This window comes from Amblyomma mixtum, chromosome 2, assembly GCF_055824585.1.
Source record: "Amblyomma mixtum isolate Tamu chromosome 2, ASM5582458v1, whole genome shotgun sequence".
Taxonomy (NCBI): domain Eukaryota; kingdom Metazoa; phylum Arthropoda; class Arachnida; order Ixodida; family Ixodidae; genus Amblyomma; species Amblyomma mixtum.
The window spans coordinates 190,533,113-190,555,225 of NC_143013.1; positions in this window are offsets into that span (position 1 = coordinate 190,533,113).

The following is a 22,113-nucleotide window of genomic DNA, read 5'->3' on the forward strand; positions in this document are numbered from 1 at the left end:
AGCTCCGCCCACATTCAGCTTCCACGCACAGAAGTCTTCCACGACGAAAAAGTAATCCGCTGCTTAAAGGTTTCTTGTTACCTAAACAAGAAGCTTGCCACAAGAAAAAAAAATATCAGGTGAAGAATTTTGATACCTGGATTGTTTGATATAGTTAAGCACTAAAAAGTTGATTTCGTTTACTCTTTAGACTGGCCGGCGCAGCAATACAGGACACCGCGGACCGCGGCCGACTGTTAGCAACTGCTGTGTTTCAAAGTTGTAAGCTACTAAAGCTGAGCACAACATGCCACCTGCCATCAATTTCTTCTGGAAAAGGCGTTGATATGCGCAATATATAAGGACCTCGTTATAGCCATATTAGTCTGCAATTCCTCACTTATAGTAAGAAGAAACTTCAATGTCTCGTCTCCCCAAATATTTTTGCACGTAGCGCGTACCGCCTCCGCTACAGCTTACCTCTAGGGGGTACCGCCATTGCACAGGCTCAAATCTCCGTGACGTTGCTAGATGGGGCCACTTGCTGGTCAGCTGCGCGCATGCATGCCGCATTGGGACCAGTTGCCTCGTGCGCAGTGGAGGTACGCGGTACCGGTGGCGGTACGGGCTATGCAAAAATTGTCTAATAAAATTGGTTGAAAGTTTCCACTTGTGCGTGCAGCCTCGTCTCGTGTGTGTAACTTTAAATGTTTGCACATTTAGTTGTTTCTTCCAGAATGCCAGTGAAAGCTATAATTTTGTTTTCGCCGTTAATAGCACCGAATGTCGTGTTAGTGAATACCCCGTGGATTCATTCTCATTCAAAGTGCATTTTCACAGGTATTTACCACTACCCAGACGGATGTCGACAATCCCGAGTGGACCATGACGTTCTCAGGTGTCATCGACAATATCACAGATGGCGCTGGCGACGATGCGGAAGCATAAATCGGAAGCATGGCAAACTCGATGACTTTCCTCGGTCTTGCAGTTGCATTCGAACCCTTCCTTTATGCTGTGCTTGGTTTCCGTTTTTTCTGCATATTACTAGCCATCTTGACGACTGCGACACTGTTTAGCCATTATGTATTTATGTATGTACTTACAATAATATGTGTACGTATTTTATGCCTTTCTGTATGTACGCTATGTGGGCCACTCAACACAAACAGCTGGGTCGCCTTGGACGCTGCCTCGAATAGCCCACTCTGCCTAAGCAACATAACCCCGCCAGCTCCCTTATGCCCTCTTAGCTCTGTACGAACCGTCCTCGGAATCCTTCTCTGACCGTCTGTCTATTAAGATAGATAAATTTGGGCGATACTTCTTTATAGGCGCAGGAATTGTAGCGGTCCCATCAACACATATAATCCGGCCTTCACTTAAAGGCCTACTTGAACAAATATTTGCAAACCGTAAAAAGTTTTTTTTTGTTGATGGTACACCCCTTCAGTATGCTACCCACAAAACATTACGTTACAGTTTCAAGCAGTTAAGGAGGCAACGACGGTCACAAATCCCCGTATTCAATACCGAAACTCGAAAAACGGGCGCCATTACCATCGGTTGGAAGCATAGAGTTTCTTACTATTACCTAGAGGGAAAGCTGGCAAGCCGTCAATGGGAGTTTGCATGGAGACCCCACGTGACCACCTCAGCCACCATGGGCGCTCAAAGCATCATGGGGCGGTGAGCTACTTGTTGCGGAACTGCAACTTTTGGCCAAAAAATAATAGAAAAATAAAGCTGTTTGATAGCTACAAACGTCCTAACATTCAATATCTTGTCTAATGATTGCAACAAACGAGCAGAAAAGCATTTAAGTGCAAAGTTTGCCTAAAATAAGACATGACTAGCTTTCCTATTGGCCAAGTGATGAACATTAAAAAAACTAATATTTCGTAATTAACAGGCGCACTTTTAAAAGTAAATATGTTTTCAGAAAAAATGTTGTTGTTTAGATACTTTAAGAGGTTTTTTAATGGTATTTCGGAAGAGTAAAACCTTTTATTGGCGTCGTGTGTCGTCGCGTCTTCACTACTATGGCTTTTGCACACTGCGTTCGCGCGAAAGTCGTCTGCGCACAGACGAACTAAAAAGCCTTAGTACTGCCACTCTGTGTTCCCGAAAAACTACGACTGTGCCGCAACAAGTAGCTCACCGCCCCATGATGCTTTGAGCGTCCATGTTGGCTGAAGTGCAGCGCCGCCAGCTTTCCCTCTAGGTAGTAGTAAGAAACTCTATGGTTGGAAGTGACGCTTGTTTAAGACAGAGTTCGGACTGGTCCAGACGTGTCCGGGGTGCCCGGAGCGTCTGGTTGATGCGGCTAGTGCAAAGCGCTGGTACCTATATCCCGACAATCTTTTTTTTTCACTATATAGCACATGAAATCATTATTCATTAATTAATGTAATCATCCTTAATATATGAATCATTATATACTATTATAAAGTAATTATATAACATATTGCCACCTAGTATTGCCAGGTGGCGCATACGAAGTAGGGCGACGACGACGAAGTAAGGCTCGCGCCGTGTGGAGTCTGTCGCTGTTGTTGCCCCAGCTTGCCTGGCCTTCCCTTTCGTGCCTGCTAATAAAGCCCCCTTCGTCAGCAAGTACGTTACAGTCTGGTGTAGGCGCTGGGTAAGATCCCTGTATATGTCTAATACTCCTCCGCATACCCTGGGCTCCAGTCCTTCGCTGGTGGACACCCCTGTGCACCGTGCTAGCCGGAGAAACCAAGGCCTACCTTCAGAACACGGGCTTTTAGAGTCTGCAAGAGCACCCACCCATCGACCTGTTATGCCAGCTGCAGCCTACTATACCTTGCAGAATCCGCGACTGCCCAAACCATTCCATGGCAGTCAGCTCGAAGACGTCGAAGACTGGCTGGTCGAGTTTGAACGCGTGGCCTCGTTCAACCAGTGGGACGACGCAGCCAAGCTTCGAAACGTCTTCTTTAGCCTGGAGGATGGTGCACGTACATGGTACGAGAACCGAGAAGATGCGCTAACATCATGGCACTAGTTCCGCCGACGCCTGCTGGAGACCTACACCAGCACGGATCGCCGAGAACGGGCTGAACGGGCTTTGCAGTCTCGCATTCAAATGCCGAATGAGTCTGTAGCCATGTACGTGGAGGATATGACTCGGCTCTTCCGGCGAGCTGACCCAGCCATGCCCGAAGAGAAAAAGGTGCGCCAACTCATGCGCGGCGTCAAAGAACAGCTCTTTGAAGGCCTCGTGCGTAGCCCACCATCGACCGTCGCTGCATTCCTTGCCGAGGCCGCGACGATGGAAAAGGTTCTTCAACAACGTTCTGCGACTTACAACCGGCCCGTGCATGCTGCTGCAGTCACCGAATCGTTTGCCACCGCCGGGAGCCACCCTGACGATTTGCGCGAACTGATTCGCACCATCGTGCGTGAAGAAGTCCTCAAGTTTTGCAGCCCTTCGCAGTCTGCACTTGGTTCGATTTCCGCTCTTGTTCGCGAGGAGGTGCAACAGGCGTTCAGGGGTCCTACCGTCGAAACACCACCTCTGCCGGGAGATTACAGCCGCCCCACCAATGCCGAAGTTGCGAGACGCCCGGCTGCAGCTTCGCCACCGCCGATTCCAGTAACGCCTCCTGCACCGCTGTCCCCAGTTCCACCAGTCCCGTATTTCGACGATCGCCGAGCGCACTTGCGGAAGGCCGATGTCTGGCGCACACCTGACAACCGGCCACTCTGCTTTCACTGCGGAGAACCAGGTCATCTCTACCGCAATTGCTCTTATCGACGCCTCGGTCTGCAGGGCTTTCGAGCCGATTCGCCCAGACCCCGGTTTGGCCACCGGCCTCCAGCCATTGAAGACTTCCTCGCGGAACAGCGACTTTCAGCCCGTGCGCCGCATCAGCCGCGCTCATCTTCTCCGAGGCGCTCTTCCCCGAACCCGCACAGCTCCTCGCGAGCAGTACAGGGTCGCTCGCCGAGCCCTCGCCGGGAAAACTGAGACCAGCGACCTTCGGGGGCGAGGTCGCTGGGAGTCGCTGCGCTGAAGACCCCCCACCGCCACCGCCGCTACGCTCCGACCGTGAACAGATAGCACCGTCATCTGACCAAGACAGCTGCGTTTCCTTGGACATACCTGTTCTTCTAGACGGTCACAGAGTCAGTGCATTAGTGGACACCGGGGCCGACTATTCAATTATGAGTGATAAATTGGCGACTCTTCTAAAAAAAGTCTAGGCCTTGTTCTGTAGTGCATCTCCGTACTGCCGGTGGTCATCTCGTTACTCCAAAGGGTATTTGCACGGCTCGCGTTCAGATTCAGGGATCTACGTTCGTCGTCAGTTGTGTAGTTCTGTGCAATTGCTCCCGCGATCTCATTATCGGCATTGACTTTCTGCGGGAGTATGGTGCTGTCATCGACCTCCGCCGACGAATCATCACCTTTTCGACCAGTAAAGCGACCCACCTCGCCGAATCTTGCCACCGCAGTGCCGCCCTTCGTGTTTCTGCAGACAGTGTCACGTTGCCGCCACGGACCAGTGTTTTGGTTGAAGTCACTTGCAACGACTTGCATGACGCAGAAGCAGTCGCCGAGGCTAACCGTTCACTCCTGCTGACTCAAGGTATCTGCGCCGCTCGCAGTCTACTGACGCTTCGTGGTGGCCGGTCTGCGGTCCTGGTCACTAATTTTTCTAATGAGTACCGGCACCTTTTTGCAGGAACTGCTATCGCTTCTGCCGAACCTGTTACCGATATTCCCGTTTGTTTTGCGTCTTCGGCAGCCGGCACTGACGAACCTTCCCTTGAAAACGTCGACATAAACTGTCACCTGTCTCGGGAGCAACGCCTGGCTTTGGAACAGCTGCTGAAGGAATACAAGTCGTGCTTCGCTTCCTCCTCGAAGGTTCGTCAAACACCCATCACGCAGCTCCGCATCATCACCTATGACGACGCTCGCCCTATACGACAGCAACCTTATCGTGTTTCTGCTAAAGAACGGGCGGTTATCCAAACTCAGGTTCAGGAAATGCTTGACGATGGCGTTGCTCAACCTTCCCAAAGCCCGTGGTCTTCACCTGTAGTCCTTGTTAAGAAGAAGGACGGCACTATCCGGTTTTGTGTCGACTATCGCAAACTGAACAGTGTGACCAAAAAGGAAGTCTACCCGTTGCCGCGCATTGACGACTCGCTGGATAGATTACGGCGCGCTAAGTACTTCTCATCCATTGACTTAAAGAGCGGCTATTGGCAAATTGAAGTAGACGAACGGGACCGCGAAAAAACCGCCTTTGTGACTACAGATGGCCTCTATGAATTTAAAGTGCTTCCTTTCGGTTTGTGCTCCGCCCCGGCTACGTTCCAACGGATGATGGACACCGTCCTCACAGGCCTCAAGTGGCAAAGCTGTCTTGTTTACTTGGACGACGTCGTAGTTTTTTCGGAAACATTTGACCAACATCTCCAGCGCCTGCGGGCTGTCCTCGAAGCCCTCCGCTCGGCAGACCTTACCCTGAAGCCCCAGAAATGTCATTTCGGTTACGAAGAGCTCAAATTTCTGGGTCACGTTGTGAGCGCTGAGGCAGTGCGGCCGGACCCCGAAAAGACTGCCGCCGTCGCACGTTTTCCCGTTCCGACCGACAAGAAAGCTGTCCAGCGCTTCCTGGGTCTCTGTGCGTATTATCGGCGCTTTATTGCGGACTTTTCCACGATTGCTGAGCCGTTGACGCGCCTCACCAGGAATACCACCTCCTTTGTCTAGAACACTGAGCAACAGACCGCTTTCTCTACGCTCCGCCAGCGCCTTCAAACACCTCCCGTTCTTGCGCACTTCGATGAAGATGCCGATACCGAGGTCCACACCGAAGCCAGTAACATCGGTCTTGGCGCGGTCCTTGTTCAACACCAAGAGGGCCTTGAGAGGGTTATCGCCTATGCTAGCCGTGCTCTCTCCCGCGCCGAGAGCAATTACTCCACGTCTGAAAAAGAATGTCTTGCGGTCGTGTGGGCCACCATGAAGTTTCGCCCTTATCTTTACGGCCGCCCATTCAAAGTGGTCACCGATCACCACTGCCTATGCTGGCTGGCAAATTTGCGAGACCCATCTGGACGCCTGGCACGCTGGAGCTTATGGCTCCAGGAATTTGACATTACTATTGTCTACAAGTCCGGCCGCAGACACGAAGACGCCGACACACTGTCGCGTGCACCAGTTGATCCTGCCGACGCAGCGCCCGATGACGACAGCGGCTTCCTTGGTACTCTCACCGCCTCCGACCTACTGACTCGGCAGAGGGCGGACTTGGACCTTCGCCCTCTCATTGACGCCCTTGCAGGTAGTGATACGGCTATACCTCGCCACTTCTCTCGACGTCTTGGATCCTTCTGTTTGCGGCAAGGTCTCTTGTACAAGAAGAACTCGAGAGGCAACGATAGACCTTACCTTCTCGTCATTCCAGCCGACCTCCGATCTGACGTTCTTTTCGCCTGCCACGATGAGCCCACGTCTGGCCACTTGGGCTTTTCACGTACGCTCGCCAGAGTGCGGAACATGTATTACTGGCCTGGACTTTCTGCTGATGTCAAACGATACGCTAAAAGCTGCCGAGAATGCCAGCGCCGGAAAACGCCACCACTTAAGCCGGCGGGTTTTCTCAAGCCCGTTACTGCCCCTCGCGCTCCGTTCGACCAGATCGGCATGGACCTCCTCGGCCCTTTCCCCTTGTCGCAGGGCGGCAATAAGTGGATAATAGTTGCTACCGACTATTTGACTCGCTACGCCGAGACCAAGGCGATCCCTCATGGCACAGCTTCAGAAGTCGCAGAGTTTTTCATGCACAACATCGTCCTGCGACATGGCGCTCCTTCGCACGTGATTACAGACAGAGGGACGGCGTTTACAGCGCAACTAATCGACCACATCTTTCGGCTGAGCTGCACAACACACCGCAAGACCACGGCCTACCATCCGCAGAGCAATGGCTTGACCGAACGATTAAACAGGACCCTTGCGGACATGTTGTCCATGTACGTAGATGTTCAACACAAAACTTGGGATGAGGTCCTGCCGTATGTCACCTTTGCCTACAACACCGCCCTGCAGGAAACTACGCGCTTCTCCCCGTTTCGCCTTGTGTACGGACGCGAAGTCCAGAGCATGCTTGATGCCATGCTTCCGTGCCCAGAGGATGACCAACTCGCCCCAGACGCCCAACAGTTTGCCCAACGTGCTGAAGAAGCCCGTCAGCTGGCCCGCGTGCACATCGGGCAACAGCAGAGCTCGGATGCGCGCCGTTACAACCTTCGCCACCGACAGGTTGACTACAAACCCGGTGACCAAGTCTGGGTGTGGACTCCTGTTCGTCGTCAAGGCTTGTGTGAGAAACTGCTCTCCCGCTATTTTGACCCTTACAGAGTGGTACGGCGTGTGAGTGAGGTTAACTATGAAGTGGTTCCGGACGGTGCTGCGCAACAGCGACGCCGACAGCCCGACTCTGACATTGTGCACGTTGTGCGGCTTAAGCCGCACTATACACGGTGACGCAACCGTGCTGATGTTTTCGCGCGCTTCAGTTGCAGCAGTTTGCTTGTTTTTTTGTTTATTTTTTGTTTCACCCTTACGTCGACAGCGACAGCGCTCTTTTTTTTTCTTCATAAGGGGTGAATAATGCCACCTAGTATTGCCAGGTGGCGCATACGAAGTAGGGCGACGACGACGAAGTAAGGCTCGCGCCGTGTGGAGTCTGTCGCTGTTGTTGCGCCAGCTTGCCTGGCCTTCCCTTTCGTGCCTGCTAATAAAGCCCCCCTTCGTCAGCAAGTACGTTACAATATTGACGCCTGCGCTCGTGCAGACAGGAGCGCCTCTCAAGAAGTGTGTGTGTGAAAGTGAAAGTGATCTGGAAGCGCACGTCTGTTGACCCTCTGTTGACCCTCAGCCGCTGATTACCAACGTGACATCTGGTGGAGGTGCTGGGTAAGGTCCTTTGTAGCGACCACAGGATGGTAAGGTCTCGTATCAGCTTAAAAGTGAAGAGGGAACGGAGGAAACTAGTGAACCGAAAGGCTATTAACGAATTAGCATTAAGAGCGAAGGTAGAGGAATTCAGAATATCGCTGCAGAACAGATTTTCCGCTTTAACTGAAAACGACCGTAATGTTGAAACAATGAATGATAATCTCACACCTATCGTTACAGAGTCCGCCGCAGAAGTAGGTGGTAGGATGGTTCGACAGGATACCAGCAAGCTATCTCAAGAGACTAAAGGTCTGAATAAGAAACGTTGAAGCATGAGGAGGTCTCACTCCCCAGACAGGATAGAACTAGCAGAGCTAAAGAACTTAATAAATAAGCGCAATGTAGCCGACATAAGAAAGTTGAACATGGAGAAACTCGAGCATGCTCTAAGGAAAGGAGGTAGCCTAAAATCAGTGAAGAGAAAACTGGGCATAGGTAAAAACCAGATGTATGCGCTAAAAGAGAAACGGCAATGTCATCAGCAATATGGATAAGATAGTTGAATTAGCCGAAGAGTTCTACACAAATTTATACACTAGAGAATGTAATCAAGTTACTGAGGGAGGCAGTCGAGCACAGCAATGGGACATCCTGCCAGTAACGAAGGAGGAAGTAAAGAAAGCCTTAGGAGCAATGCAAAGAGGGAAAGCAGCTGGTGAGGATCAGTTAACAGCAGATTTGCTGCAGGACAGAGGAGAGATTGTGCTAGAAAAACTAACCACCCTGTATACGCAATGTCTTGTGACCTCGAGAGTAGCAGAAGTTTTTAGGAACACTGTTATTGCAATATATCAAAGAACCCGCATGAAACCTCATAACACGCTTCTGTAATAGGATATAACACACGATAAAAAGTTTTAAACTTTCCCTAACCCCCCTGTCTTAAGTCATGCGTACCCGTTTAGATTTAAACCGGAATGCGGCAAATACAGCGGCAAAGCCACCGTAGACCACATCTTCTGGGACTGTCCGACAGATACCCCACCAATAACGCTGCAGAGGCTCACGCACCCGGGCCTGTGGGAGACCTTGCTCCTCAACTTCGACCTGGAGACACAATTACGGGTTGTGGCAAGAGCCCCAAGAGATCGCCGCCAGTTTCGACTGACGGTCACCTAGCAAGAGCAACTAATGCACTTGTTACTCAAACCGATAACAAAATTTCTTTGGGGGCGAAATTCTAGAGGCTCGTGTACTGTGCGATGTCAATGCACATTAATTAACCCCAGTTGGTCGAAATTTCCGGAGCCCTCCCCCACGGCGTCTCTCATAGCCTTAGTCACTTTGGGACGTTAAACCCCATAAACCAAACCAAACCAATCCAAAATTTTGCCAACCTAAACCAAGCGTCTTCCATTTGCTGTTGCAGACCCTAAAAACTACTCGCAACCTCAGCGAAGACGACCACACCGCGGTGCTAGTGAGCGTTGTTCGCCTTGAATGATTCGATTAGAGCTTTTGTAAAGTTCGGACATCGCGAATGAAGGAAGCATAGTCAAATTCTGGCCAAGTGGATACAGTGCATGTATTGTAAACTTTTTTTAGCGCCCACGCTTGCCAACAGTACATGTGCGCTGCGCTGTGCACGCAGTATGGTTACTCCCTAGATTAAAAAAAAAGATACTGTCCAGCCTTCTCCTTCCACTTACCATTTTTTCTCCACCAAGTGAAGCTATTCATGCCTGTGCATGGAAAATGAGAGCAGGCTTAGCGAATTCCAGAGAAATCAATAAGCGAAGGGATAAGCAAAATTTGTCATAAATATAAATATATCTTTTTCTCTTTCTTCCAGGACCATGGCGCCAATGCGGTGCCGATGGTGTTCTGGTTCACCTTTGCGCGCTTCCATAGGGCAACCCACTGCGCGTCGCAATATACGTATACCGGTTACAGCTGAACACACACTTATGCGGTGCGTTCTTTGCTGCACTTACCGAGAACCACTTAGAGCTAGTCTACTGCAGGTATTGAAAAATTTTTCGAATCTTTTTAACCACGCAGCTGGAGAGAACGATGTGGTTCCCGGAGCGCAGACGACCATACGCCCACCACGAAAATTGGTGGTAGGGAGTGTACCTGTTTCGACTGAGTAATTATTTCATTTATTACATTTATTGTTTCCTTAAAGGCCCGAAGGCATTACATAAGGGGGGAACATATTGGTTTACAACAGCGATGATGGGAACATGCATAACAATAAAAAGAACAAACATAAAAACAAACATTAAAGGGGTTGTAGTCATATCAGGGTTCCCCAGCAGGTGGTACATCACTCATTAAAGATAGATCAGACAATATTCGCTACAAACATCGCAGAAGTGATCAAGATCTATGTGAGGTGAATTTTATTTTCTCGCGGAATGTTTTGTGATCAGTGCATGCAGCGATGTCGTTAGGCAGTGAGTTCCAGAGTGCTATTGCGTTGGGAAAAAATGAGTTGTTGCAAGCAGACGTGTGGCCTCTGATGCGAGCTATCGGGTTACCATGACTGAGCCGGGAGGACGTTCGTAGTGGGGCGGTTAAAAGAGCGTGCCGTGATCTTGTGTTATGATAAAATGCATGAAGTAATCATAGGCGGGAAACGACGCGGCGTGATTCTAGTGTTGTGTGACGGAGGGACTGCTTGAGCGCGGTGACACTGGCTTCTCTTGAGTAACATGAAGTTATGAACCGAGCTGCACGAGAACATGAAATCAAAATTACGTCTTATCTGCATTTGAAAATAATGCAACTCAAATAAGGCATGTGTTCAGGTCTCTGACATCCTTGAAACGGGGTTGGTAATGCTGAAGCAGACATCAAGTATGAATGGCTTGAGGCAATAAGAAATTCGGGCGTTTTTAGTAGTGCACGTGTGGCCATGCAAATTTTTCCCCACGGCTTGCGAGTTTACCCGGCAGTAGGTGCATTCGGTGCACGACGGCATTCTTACCGATCGAGCGCACCCGCACTTGCAATGAATGCTTCCACGTTGTGTAAACAACGTGACGTGAAAGGGGCGTTTTCCGATGGCCAAACCATGCACCTTCGTTTATGAACGAGTTTTTCTTGTGACTAGCGCTACCACTTCTATATTCCCCCGATCCCGAGAGACGCCACGCTACGAGTCGCAGCATTTTTTCTCGCGGCCATCACCCGCCTGGTACACGGTACGGTGTAAGAAGTATTTCAGGTGAAAGAACGCGCCGCATCTGCAGCACAGTGAGACGATAGAAAAACCGGTCCCCGCTTCTCTCGCCTGCCACCAGGCGGCAATTCCGCCCAGTAGGCTCAGCGCTTGACTCGGTTAGCTCTGTTTGTGAACAAAACGTTGTTATTTACACTTGTTTTTAGGTGTGTGACTTTCCTCATCACGATTTTACTTCTCTGGTAGTAGTTTGACTTGGAAGGATAGTCTGCTCAAGCGTGTTGTCACGTCGTTGACCTGCAGGCCCCTGAAATGGGACAAAAATGCTTTGTGCCCTGGTGCAACTCTGGGTACCGGACATGTGTTGAAAAGGTATCGCTGTTTGCGGCTGTGAAGGAAGTAGATCGCTTGAAGGTGTGGCGTCACGCAATTCCACGCAACGACCGCGCTCTACACGCAACGGAGTGAGAAACATTTTGAGCCTGAGTACATCACTAAAACTTGGGAAGCAATTTCTTAAGGGCAAGTACTGATTAACGCGCTGCGAAGAGCTGCCTTGGGGAAAGATGCAGTACCAATGATATTCCCCGGCAGTCCCACCTACATGTCGAAGGTGGGGAGAAAAAGAAAGGAACCAGCCAGTCGCCAACCACCCGCAGCTGCTAAAAAGCGCCGTGTGACGCTGAACTCCGTTGGTTCACGAAATGACAGCGAAGTTTGTGACACGCCGTCCGGGCTGGAGCCGACAGAATCGCAACAGCTATTCAATGAGGATGTTACTGATCGAGAGGTGCTTTCTTCAGGTGTGTTCTCAGCAATTTTCGACAAAGCAGATAGCCTACGCTCCCCAGTAGTGCGTGGGCATGCCATAAAATTGACCTTGATAGCGTGAAAACAGTTGTGCACGCAGAGATGCATCTCCTGAAGCCAAGAACTCCGATTCAGAACAGTGCTGCAGGTGGCGAGGGCTACTTCATTGCTCATCCAAGCCGTGTCATAACAGGGAAAGCGGTTTTCATTGACAGCTACTTGAATGTGACAGTTGTGCTGCTTGAAAAAGAAGCACCTCGCTCCTTTGAGTTTCTGTGCAAGGTGAGCTGCGTAAAAGATATCGAGTCTTTAATAGCTCGCGTCAGTGAAACACGTTTCTGTCTTGGTGGGCTCAACTTTAAAGCCTTCTCTGATATCCGGCCCAAAAGTGCGTTTGTTCATATCACTGGTCAGTGGCGAAAAAAAAGTGGGATTTAATTCTCAAGCACGGTGGAAACGTTTGCTTATATTGTGAACGCGTTCCCAGGACGCTTCGCATTCACAAAAAACTAATGGACGAGACGAAGAGAGAGAAAAGATGACCTAAGTATTTTCGAATGACTTCCCCCGATGCCCGTAACATAACGGCTTTCAAAAGACCCCGATACGCGCTGAAAAGGTCAGTTCACTGTCTGAAAAAAAAAGGCTGCGGACAACCATGATTCAGCTGAAGGAGTCGCAAGAGAAACTTCCGTCAGTTACTGATGAAGCCCTAAGTGAGAAACTTAGTGGCTTGAATATTCCTGGAGGACAAGCAACTGTCATAAAAGAATGCATCGCGGCTGCGAACTGCACAAAACAAAAGGAGCAAAAGGTACGCAGAGCATTGGCTGCTACTCGCTTACTTTTTAATATTTGCAGCCCGTCAACGTACTCATTCTTGAGGGATAGCAAAATTTTGCCGCTCCCCTGTGTGCCAACGATTAGAAGGTGCCTGTCAATGGTCCGCGTGAACTGCGGCTTCGATGCACGCTTTTTTGCTGTCTTCATGAAAAAGCTGGCAACAAAAGACAGTTTCCAGCGACATGGTATTCTCATATTTGATGAGATCCACGTACGGAAAGAGATGCGGGTAAACTCAATAACAATGACGTATACCGGGTATGTGGACTTTGGTGGTGTTGTGGATGCACCAGATAAGCTACCAGATCACGGACTTGTTTTTTTTTTGTTTCGCTCGTTCGGAGATAACTACTCTCAGCCAGTCGCCGTGTTCGCCACCTCCGTACCTACGAAGGGAACTGTGTTAGCAGAGCTTATCGTAAAGGCGAACTTCTTTATCGAGGATCCAGGTGCATTTGTAGATGGGATGTTTGCGACGGCGCCGCTACAAACCGCTCTATGTGGAAACATTCTGGCGTAAGTGGAGAGCTAGACTCAGCAAGAAACTCGTTTGTCAATCCAGCTTGTCAGGCACGGAATGTTTGTCTTTTGAGATGCGCCACACCTTGTTAAGTGCGTGCGAAATGGACTTTTCAGCAGAAAGTAGTTTGTCTAAAAGGTACGCGGGTTCGGTAGTCACATTATGACAAGCTCCATGTTGCAGATACCAAACACGAAGGCAAATTAAGGGTTCGTCCGAAACTCTTCTATTCTCATTTAAACCCAACAAATACTGAGAAGATGCGGGTGAAATTGGCTACGCAGCTGTTCAGCCTCAGTGTTGCCAATGGTCCGGAGTTTTAATCGAAGAAAGGTACACCAGGTCTTGAGAACGTCAAACGCACTGCTGATTTTACTGCGAAACTCAACAACTTGTTTGACGCATTGAATCGGAAACACCCTAAAGAAGGCTTAGGACTGCACAGTCAAGATTTTGTAGTATTAGATTCTTTTCTAAAGTGGCTTGAAGAGTGGGAGAAAGAAGTAAATGCGAGCCATAATGACCCGAAAACTTTTCTATAAAATTCAACTGCCCAGGGCCTAAGGGTGACCATACTCTCAACCATAGAACTTTCGAGGTACCTGTTGGAAAAGTGCAATTTCAAATATGTGTTGATAGCTAAGTTTAATTAAGATGTGCTTGAAAAATTTGTCGGTATCATCCGCCAAGCCGGGGGCCAAAATGAGCACCCATGTTTTCCTACTTTCTTGCTGTTATACAGGATGCTTTTTTTTTTCTACAGCTTGTTGAAACCCCCAAAGTATGGCAACTGCCAGGTACAGGAGACTGAGGATCGCGTTTGATGGGCTTACCTGACATGGCTGAAGCGTTCAATGAAGGTCCTTACAAGCCGCGTATCAATGAGCTCAAGGCAAAACCTAATGGTCTTGTTGAGGGCAAGAATGAGTGTGAGGAACTGATTGACAACCTCTCTGGGTGAGCAAGTTTTAAATATTGCATAATCTATTATGTGAGCTGGTTTCTCGGCAAGAAACTACTGAAGTTCACCGAGCGTCCGGCGTGCAAAAACGGGGCTCCTAAATTCTGAAAAAGTGGCCAGGCCCGAAGCAGCCCTAGTTTTGCAGAAAACACGAGGAGCGCTGCTACATGCTAATGTTGCAATATTTTCCCTATTAAAAGGAATAGAAGAAAAGATTGATAAACATGCTTCTCATAAGAACTCTATGAGATTACAGTTGACTATATTCTTCACAATTGCAAGATGTCATTTACGTGCAGTGCGCACAAAGTAGACATAATGGCTCAAGTTGTGCATTATTACGTAGCATTGAGAATGCGTCAATATTGCGAGCAGCTGAAGAAGAATGAGGAAAACAAGACGCAAAAGCTGTGGAAGCTCTCGAAACTAGTTTAACCATAATTATCATTTTACAGAATTTTGAAACAGTTTTTCTAAGTTACATTGTCGCAGAGTAAAAAGATGCCTACGAGTCCTCTTCCTTACCCACACTGTGCAGCGAATAGGTGCATTTTGTTTGGGTGTGTGTTGTCAAGGAATAAACATAAGCTTTGTATGCCTATAAAATTCATTTTTTTTTTCTTGCACAAGCGCATCAAACTTCTACCTCTAGAGAATTTTTGTGACTCGGGGAAAAAGCGGATACGCGCGCTCCTTGCCACTTGCTCTATGGCTGTCAGTATTACACCCAACACACTACTACTTTTACAATGAACAACAATCATCATGACTTGTCATACAGTTTTTAAAACTTGGAGCAGTTCAATAAAAAATTTCGCAAAAGAAAAGTGGCAGTGCAAAACAGGAGCTTTGGATGAGTTTGAAAGATATCATGATAAAACCAAAGATCCTCAGAGTATTGAAAAACTCAAGCGGACTGTGCAGCTGAAGTGGGTTTGATTCACAAAAGAAGCGTCTGGTAGGCGTTCATTCCTTGAGGAAAAGCTCATATCGCGCGAAAAATCACGGCAGTTTCACATACCAGCGTTGTCCGTAAAATATTGTTGTAGCATATTCTGCCACTTTTTTACTCTCAATTTCGCATAAAGGTGCCATCAGCAATAAAATAATTTTGTTCTCCAAAAGCGAAACAGTCACGGCGACGTTAGCACTGCTGACAGCATGCATTGCAGCATGTACTGTGAGCCTCCTGTACTGTTGCGCCACCTCGTGGTGATGGCTGGAAGCTGGGACATTTCCACCGCTGCGGAAGCACCGTTAGTACACCTCAGTGGTACGCGGTATGCTTCGCACATCGGACCAGAAATACGTGCTCTGATGGCGTAGGTCGGAAGACGTCTACTGAGAACTTGAAAAACTCTTCCCAACTTGAAATTCCTGCCCTGCACACAAAACGGGCTAGCGTCATTAGTTGTCCACCGTTATCTTTTCTGAAAAAGAGAAGAGGTCGCCAACCTGAACTCCAGACAGTCGCCAAGAGCTTTAAAAATCGGGTGTAAAGGTCCGTAGCCAAAACGGTACAATAGTGCTTTCCATATTCTGAGCATTCGCGCTGCGTACACACCTGTGCTCTGAAGTCAGCTAGAAAGAGATAGCGGGAAACGCGAGCGCCTATGGGAATATGTTTTCAAAATTGATAAGCTAGATAACAGTGCTGGTAAGGTGTTAGACTGTGGGGGGAAATTTTGGGTTCACTGGAAAGCTTTGTCAGTTATTGTATTGTGTCATTTCGATGTCCTCCTTCTAACAGGGCATCTCACGCCTGCCTTCTCGACAGAGAATGCGAGATTGCCGTCTGGAAACGAGATCTTTTGGTTAGATAATGTTCTTGTGAAGAAGCTAGCTGGCTTCCAGAATTTTTCAAGTCGTCCATTTAAGACGTGCACGCATGAATACTTACCAAGCCATGCTCAGGATCCTTTCAAATAGAAGCATTGGATCTGGCAGTGACGGTTGCAAATTTTTGTGCAGCTGGGCATGATCGTCTACCTGGGTCTGGAAATCATAATCAACAAAGCCGTGCCGACTTTCTTATTCCGACCGCACTTCGTGATCGGAATGGCGATGTCCTGCCTTAGTCCTAAGACACTTCCTAATCGGATTGCTGCTGTCCGATATACTTGTGCTTATTATGTAGTAGGCCGCCGGAATCCTGGACAGCTCAACAGGTAAAACGTACAACTTGGTTTCGGCTTACTCGAGCAAAGTGACGCATTTGCTTGCTTGTCACAAAACAGTACTACCTCGATCTAGTAATAAGGGAGTAATTATTCATTGACCAGGACGAATCTTTTTTTTCTTTGAGTACGGAGTTTCTGAGAAAGCTGTATAGCTTTCCTTTGTAGCCATATGGCTGCGCTCGGGTAGATGTCAATGAGTAATTACTCCCTTATTACAAATCTGCTCCACCTTGGGGGATTCGCTTGAAACATTTGACCAACTTAGATCTAGGAATGCGAAATTTAGCGAACCAATTCATGAGCTTGACCAAAATCGCTGAACGAACGGCCCGACGATGTACTATAGGGAAGGAAAGCCAGTGTAGCAGGCACACTTATTTGAACTGGCCATTTTTTGCAACACCGCGAAACCTCTGGGTTCCGACTTATAGATATTGTCACGTTGTAGTGACGGCAGTCCAGCGGTCAGGAAGACACCAGAAAGACTTGTAAACGAAGCTCTTTATTTGGGCTGACTTGCGCCCTCAAAAGAACTGAATCACTCGGCGGCGGCGTAAGCAACAGGCGTGCTCGGCGGTCGTCGAACTACGAATGTCCGCCGCTCGCGGCATCGCTCATTTTAAACCCGGCAAGGAAACTTCCAGATAACAGGTCAAGATCATCTACGGTAATCTGGAAAAACCTAGATGCAGCCTTTCATGGCTGCGAACAATCGAGATTAGTCTGGTCGCTTCTCGCGCCACGAACAAAAGTGATAACGACCCTTTCCTGCTGCCTTGAGCGTGAACGAACAAACACTGCAATGATACGTGGCAATATGAGCAATCTTATCAGCCATCCTAGAGCAAAACAGCGGGAATCCGGGAAAAGGAGGCAATGCTGAATCCTAGATCCACTTTTTCCGAAGAAATCTGGTACAGGCCATGACCACAGAGGCTTCACTTTATTGAAGTTTGGCATCAGATGGTAGCCAGCAAGTATATACGCACGGTTTCTTGAACATGGAGAGAATTTTAGCGAACAGCTTTTATTTACAAGGTCAACATGTATCTTACGCAAACACAAAGAGAATAAAAATTTGCCATCTACATCCTTTCTTGGACATGGAGACAACATGCAACAGCGTTCGTTCTCCACCTGAGCACAGAAATAACATACATGCACGTAACCCTTTGTATCCCAGGTGCCACAAACGTGGCAGTTTTGTTTTAATTTTTTTAACAAACAAAATATACTCTAAGAATCCCGTGTTCCAAGCTGCCACGTTTGTGGCAGCTGGTGCTTGCACTTGTCAGTAGACGGCGCCACAGGTACCGCGGCACAGTTTTTTGAGCGTCGAAAACATGGATTCCACGTGCAGCCGGCCTAGGCGGTCAGTGAGCTTTGTTTTTTGTTTTTGGTGACCTCAACACTGGCGCTTCATTGCTAAGAAGACTTAGAGATGTTTTTAAAAAGCCTAGCGAATATACGTACTCAGTTTCACGTTTCTACGACTACTCCTTGGAGAGCATATCACCTCGTTCAGCTTACATACACGTTTGTGGCAGCCAGGAATCTGGCGTGCGTACTCCCAGAGAAATGCATGAAAGAGTATGACTTCATTGAGCGCTTATGTGTGAGTATTTGCGGCACCTAATTTCTTTCTATCTTTTGAACCTTCTTACGTGATGCCTAGCAGCGACTTTTGTTGACATCGTAATTTTCAAGAACGTTTTTTTTATATGCAGGCAGTGCCTGACTGAGAAAGAAATTCTTTTAGAATACCCTACCGGGAGTGAGAATGAAGACTTGGACGGTTCAGATTGCGATGAAAAATACAAGAACAAGGCGCAATACCAGTGAAAGCTCCACAGACAGCGACGGAGAAGTACAGTTGACGTCAACACAAAAAAGAAGCAAACAAAGATTTGGCACTGGGTGAAAAAGGACATGAATATGAATCGGGGCGAGGAACAAAGTGTTTTGCAGCCAACATATGGTTTAGAAAGAGTAAAGAGCCCATTGAGCATGTTCCTGAAAGTCGTCGACTCTGACCTAATAGAGTTCCTCACTTTCAAGACTAACAGATTCGGAGCCCGATAAATTCGCACCCGAATCCATCCAGTGTCAGTCCTCGAGATGCGCAAGCTTATTGGCATTGTCCTTTACATGTATGTTGCTAACCTTCCTATTAGAAGGATGTACTGGTCAGTGAACACCCGTCAAGCGGATGTCAGCGTTTGGATGACAAGAAACAGGTTTGACGAAATTAAGGTACGATATGTGCTTACGAACCTAAAGAACACATTTCTCAAGCTGCCACACTTGAAACCTGCGTTGCTGTAGATGAAATCATCATCCCCAACAAGGGCAGACATTCTCTGAAGGTTTATATGAAGACTAAGCCTAAGAAATGGGGCTACAAAGCTGCTCTAAGAAATTTCATGCCTCCTAAATTTTCGGGGAATTTCTATCCCCCAATCCTAGCTGCAACGTTTGTGGCACAATAAAATTTTCTACAAAATGAAAAGGGATCATTCTAACTTTTTTCACTGATCTTCCTATGAACCACATCTGTTGAAAAATACCAATTTCAGCAATGTTCACCTCGTGAGACACCTGTGGGATATAAAGGGATAAAGACCACAAAACAATCTTAGTATCAGCAGAATCTGCCTTGTGTATAGCATGCTCCTTCATCAAACCAAGTTGTCATTATTGCTATCCAGTGATTATCGTCCTGAAGATGCAGAACATTACAGAAAGACAAGTGTATTGAGGTATAAAAAAACGGCAACGCTTTACCGTCTGCCTAAAACAAAACTTTTTGTTGATAAATCTCACAGAAGTAGCAAAATGCATTTCAGCAAAGAAATCATCATTCAGAAAATAGGTCAGTGACTACAGATATTTTCGTACACAGCGCGCAACGCTGCGGAGGCAATGGGCCACAAGACCATATTGCTCCGCCACTTATCATTCGTTCTTCTCGAGACCTCGGTGAGTGTTGGGGAAATAATAACAATGTTCTTTATTTACAGTACAGAAATACAAAAGCTAGCCTCTAAAGCCTTAAAAGGCTAACGTGGGAACGCCCGGAAGCAGACAACAGAACAGCCATATACTGTCCCAGAAGTAGACACTGGAACAGAAACTATAAAAAGCAGTCTACGTGGATGATTTCCAAAGAGCCTGCACATCCTCAAACGTTGTAACATGCGATCGACAAACACAACCGACACTAAACAAGCTTACAACAGGCAAAGATAAAAACGGTTTCATGTTTTCCACGCAAAGGTCAGTCGCTGTTCTCTTCTGGCTCAGAAGAGCGTTGCACGCTGATCCGAGCCTCTTCCTGAACGAGGTCACATTACCAGTAAAAGACGAGCACAATTTTTTAGAAATACCTTTTGACAAAAAAGCTGACATTCTCGCCACACAAAAACACCCTCAAAAAGTTAAGCTTCTCGATCCTTGAATACACTAAAAATACTCTCACGAAAATTCTGGGGCTCTGAGAGGACGTCTTTTACAAATATACTGTGCTGTAGTAAGCTCTACCTTAGATTAAGCATGTATTGTTTATGGGTCAGCGACACCATCGCGCCTTAAACGACTCGATCCAGTACATAGTGTAGGTTTTCGTCTTTCCATTGGTGCATACAGGACGTCACCTATAACCCATCATTTATAGACAGAAGACCCATACTCACATGCACGTACATTCTAAAATTCCGTTCACTCCAGAAGCATCTATGTTAACCCATCGCTATAAATTGCATATCTAAAACACTATTTCACACCAAAACACAAGCTACCCGGCCACTGCTCTTGCGATTTGAAGAGATGTGGCCAAACCTTGGCACACTAGACGAATTGCCACGCATTGCTCCAAGACGAGATCCACTGCCGCCATGGTACAATTTCCATGCAATATGTGATTACACTCTTACAAAGTCCAGCAAAAAGAAATTACCCAACAAGATATAACACAAGAATTTCTTACACTCGAGGAAAAATACAGTACTTTCACAGCTTTTTATAGAGATGGTTTAAAAACAGATGGTTGCGTTATAAGCGCAGTGGTAAAAGGTATTTCGAATAAAAAGTAAGACTTCCACAGTGTGCATCCATCTTCACTGCCGAATGTGCCGCCATTTGTATAGCCGTAGAAAAAAGAGTAATTGAAAAGCTCGCTAACAATATTTCTTAAAGAGACTCGCTAAATTTACCGTTACTCTTTACTCTCGAAATACCATCACTCCGCTCCTTCGCGGCACCATAAATGACATAATGACTGTCATAGCTCAAGGAAAAACCATGATTCTGCTGGGTACCAAGTTACATGGCCATAAAAGGCAACAAAAGAGGAGGTTTGTCCGCTGCTGAAGCTTCTGGAAAGCAAATTAAATGCGTAAATATGCTCTATAGAGATTACATCAACTTGGTATATTGTAAAGGAAGGAAAAAATGGCAATGCGTTTGGAAAAGCGAAATAAATAAAAACTACACTTATGCTTTCTACTCTACCACATTTTTCCCATATTTGCAAAAATATGCATAAAACATTTTTTCTATACCTTGAGCTTGGCGCATGATACGCAGTCTTAGCTGCTTATGCGCCATTAAACCCAACTCAACACAGCGCAACAATTACTCCCTCTGAATCTACCTGGCGTTTACCCGTCTTGATGGTGCGTTTCATTATATGCGCACGTTCACCGACATATTTTTGTTGATCGCTCCCTATGTAATCCGCGAAAGATATTTATGAAATACAGTTGAAAATTAGTGCCAGTGCTGCCTTTTGCGCTGTCCTTGTTGTTTTTGCGCTGTGTTTCCAAGAGACTCGAAACAACTTGCGCAAATATAGTTTTGCTGCATCCAGATTAGGACCAGTTAGATGTGCTATTGTGTGTTTTATTCTCACAAGATTACGCTTCTCCACGTACTATTTTGTGGTAGTGCTTCTTTTTTTTTTTCAATACACTGTAGCGCAGCAAAAGACGAGGACACAAGAGACGAACACCACGAGCGCTCGCGGTGTTCGTCTCTCGTCTCTTGTATCCTCGTCTTTCGCTGCGCCACAGTGTGTTGGAACTATGTACCAACAAGCCCAAAAAGCCACGCTACTGTTCTTTTTTTTTTGTTTCCTCTTCTGACGCATGCTGTTTTGTCGTGCGCTGTCATGCCCTGCACTCGTGCCGTAGAGGTGAAATGAATAATACCAGCGGTGTATCTGCTGCGTCCGCGAAGCACCGTGCTACGAATGCACTTCCATGCAAACAGGAGTGCACTGGCACATCCGACCAATTGCCGCATCCGCTGCAGGTGTGCGTCGCGAAGCACAGTACGTTCTCGCGACAGCCGATCGTTCTCGCTAACGCCAATGCATCTTCTCATTTTTCTTTTACACTTTTGGCACGCATGTTCAAAGGTGATTGCGTATTCTACTCCACTATGAATAATTACCAGCGACTATCTTTTGCTGCTTCAGTATGACATTCAGTACGTATTGCACTGGCGTAATACATGAGGAAGCCGCCGCGGTGGCTCAGTGGTTATGACGCTAGGGTGCTGACCCGAAAGTCGGGGGTGGTGGTGGTAGTGGTGAAAACATTTATTAAATCATAGGGAGAGGTGTTGGGGGTCGTGACTTGAAGGGTCACGCCCTTACAACCACTAGGTGGGATGCCTAGTCAGGTACCC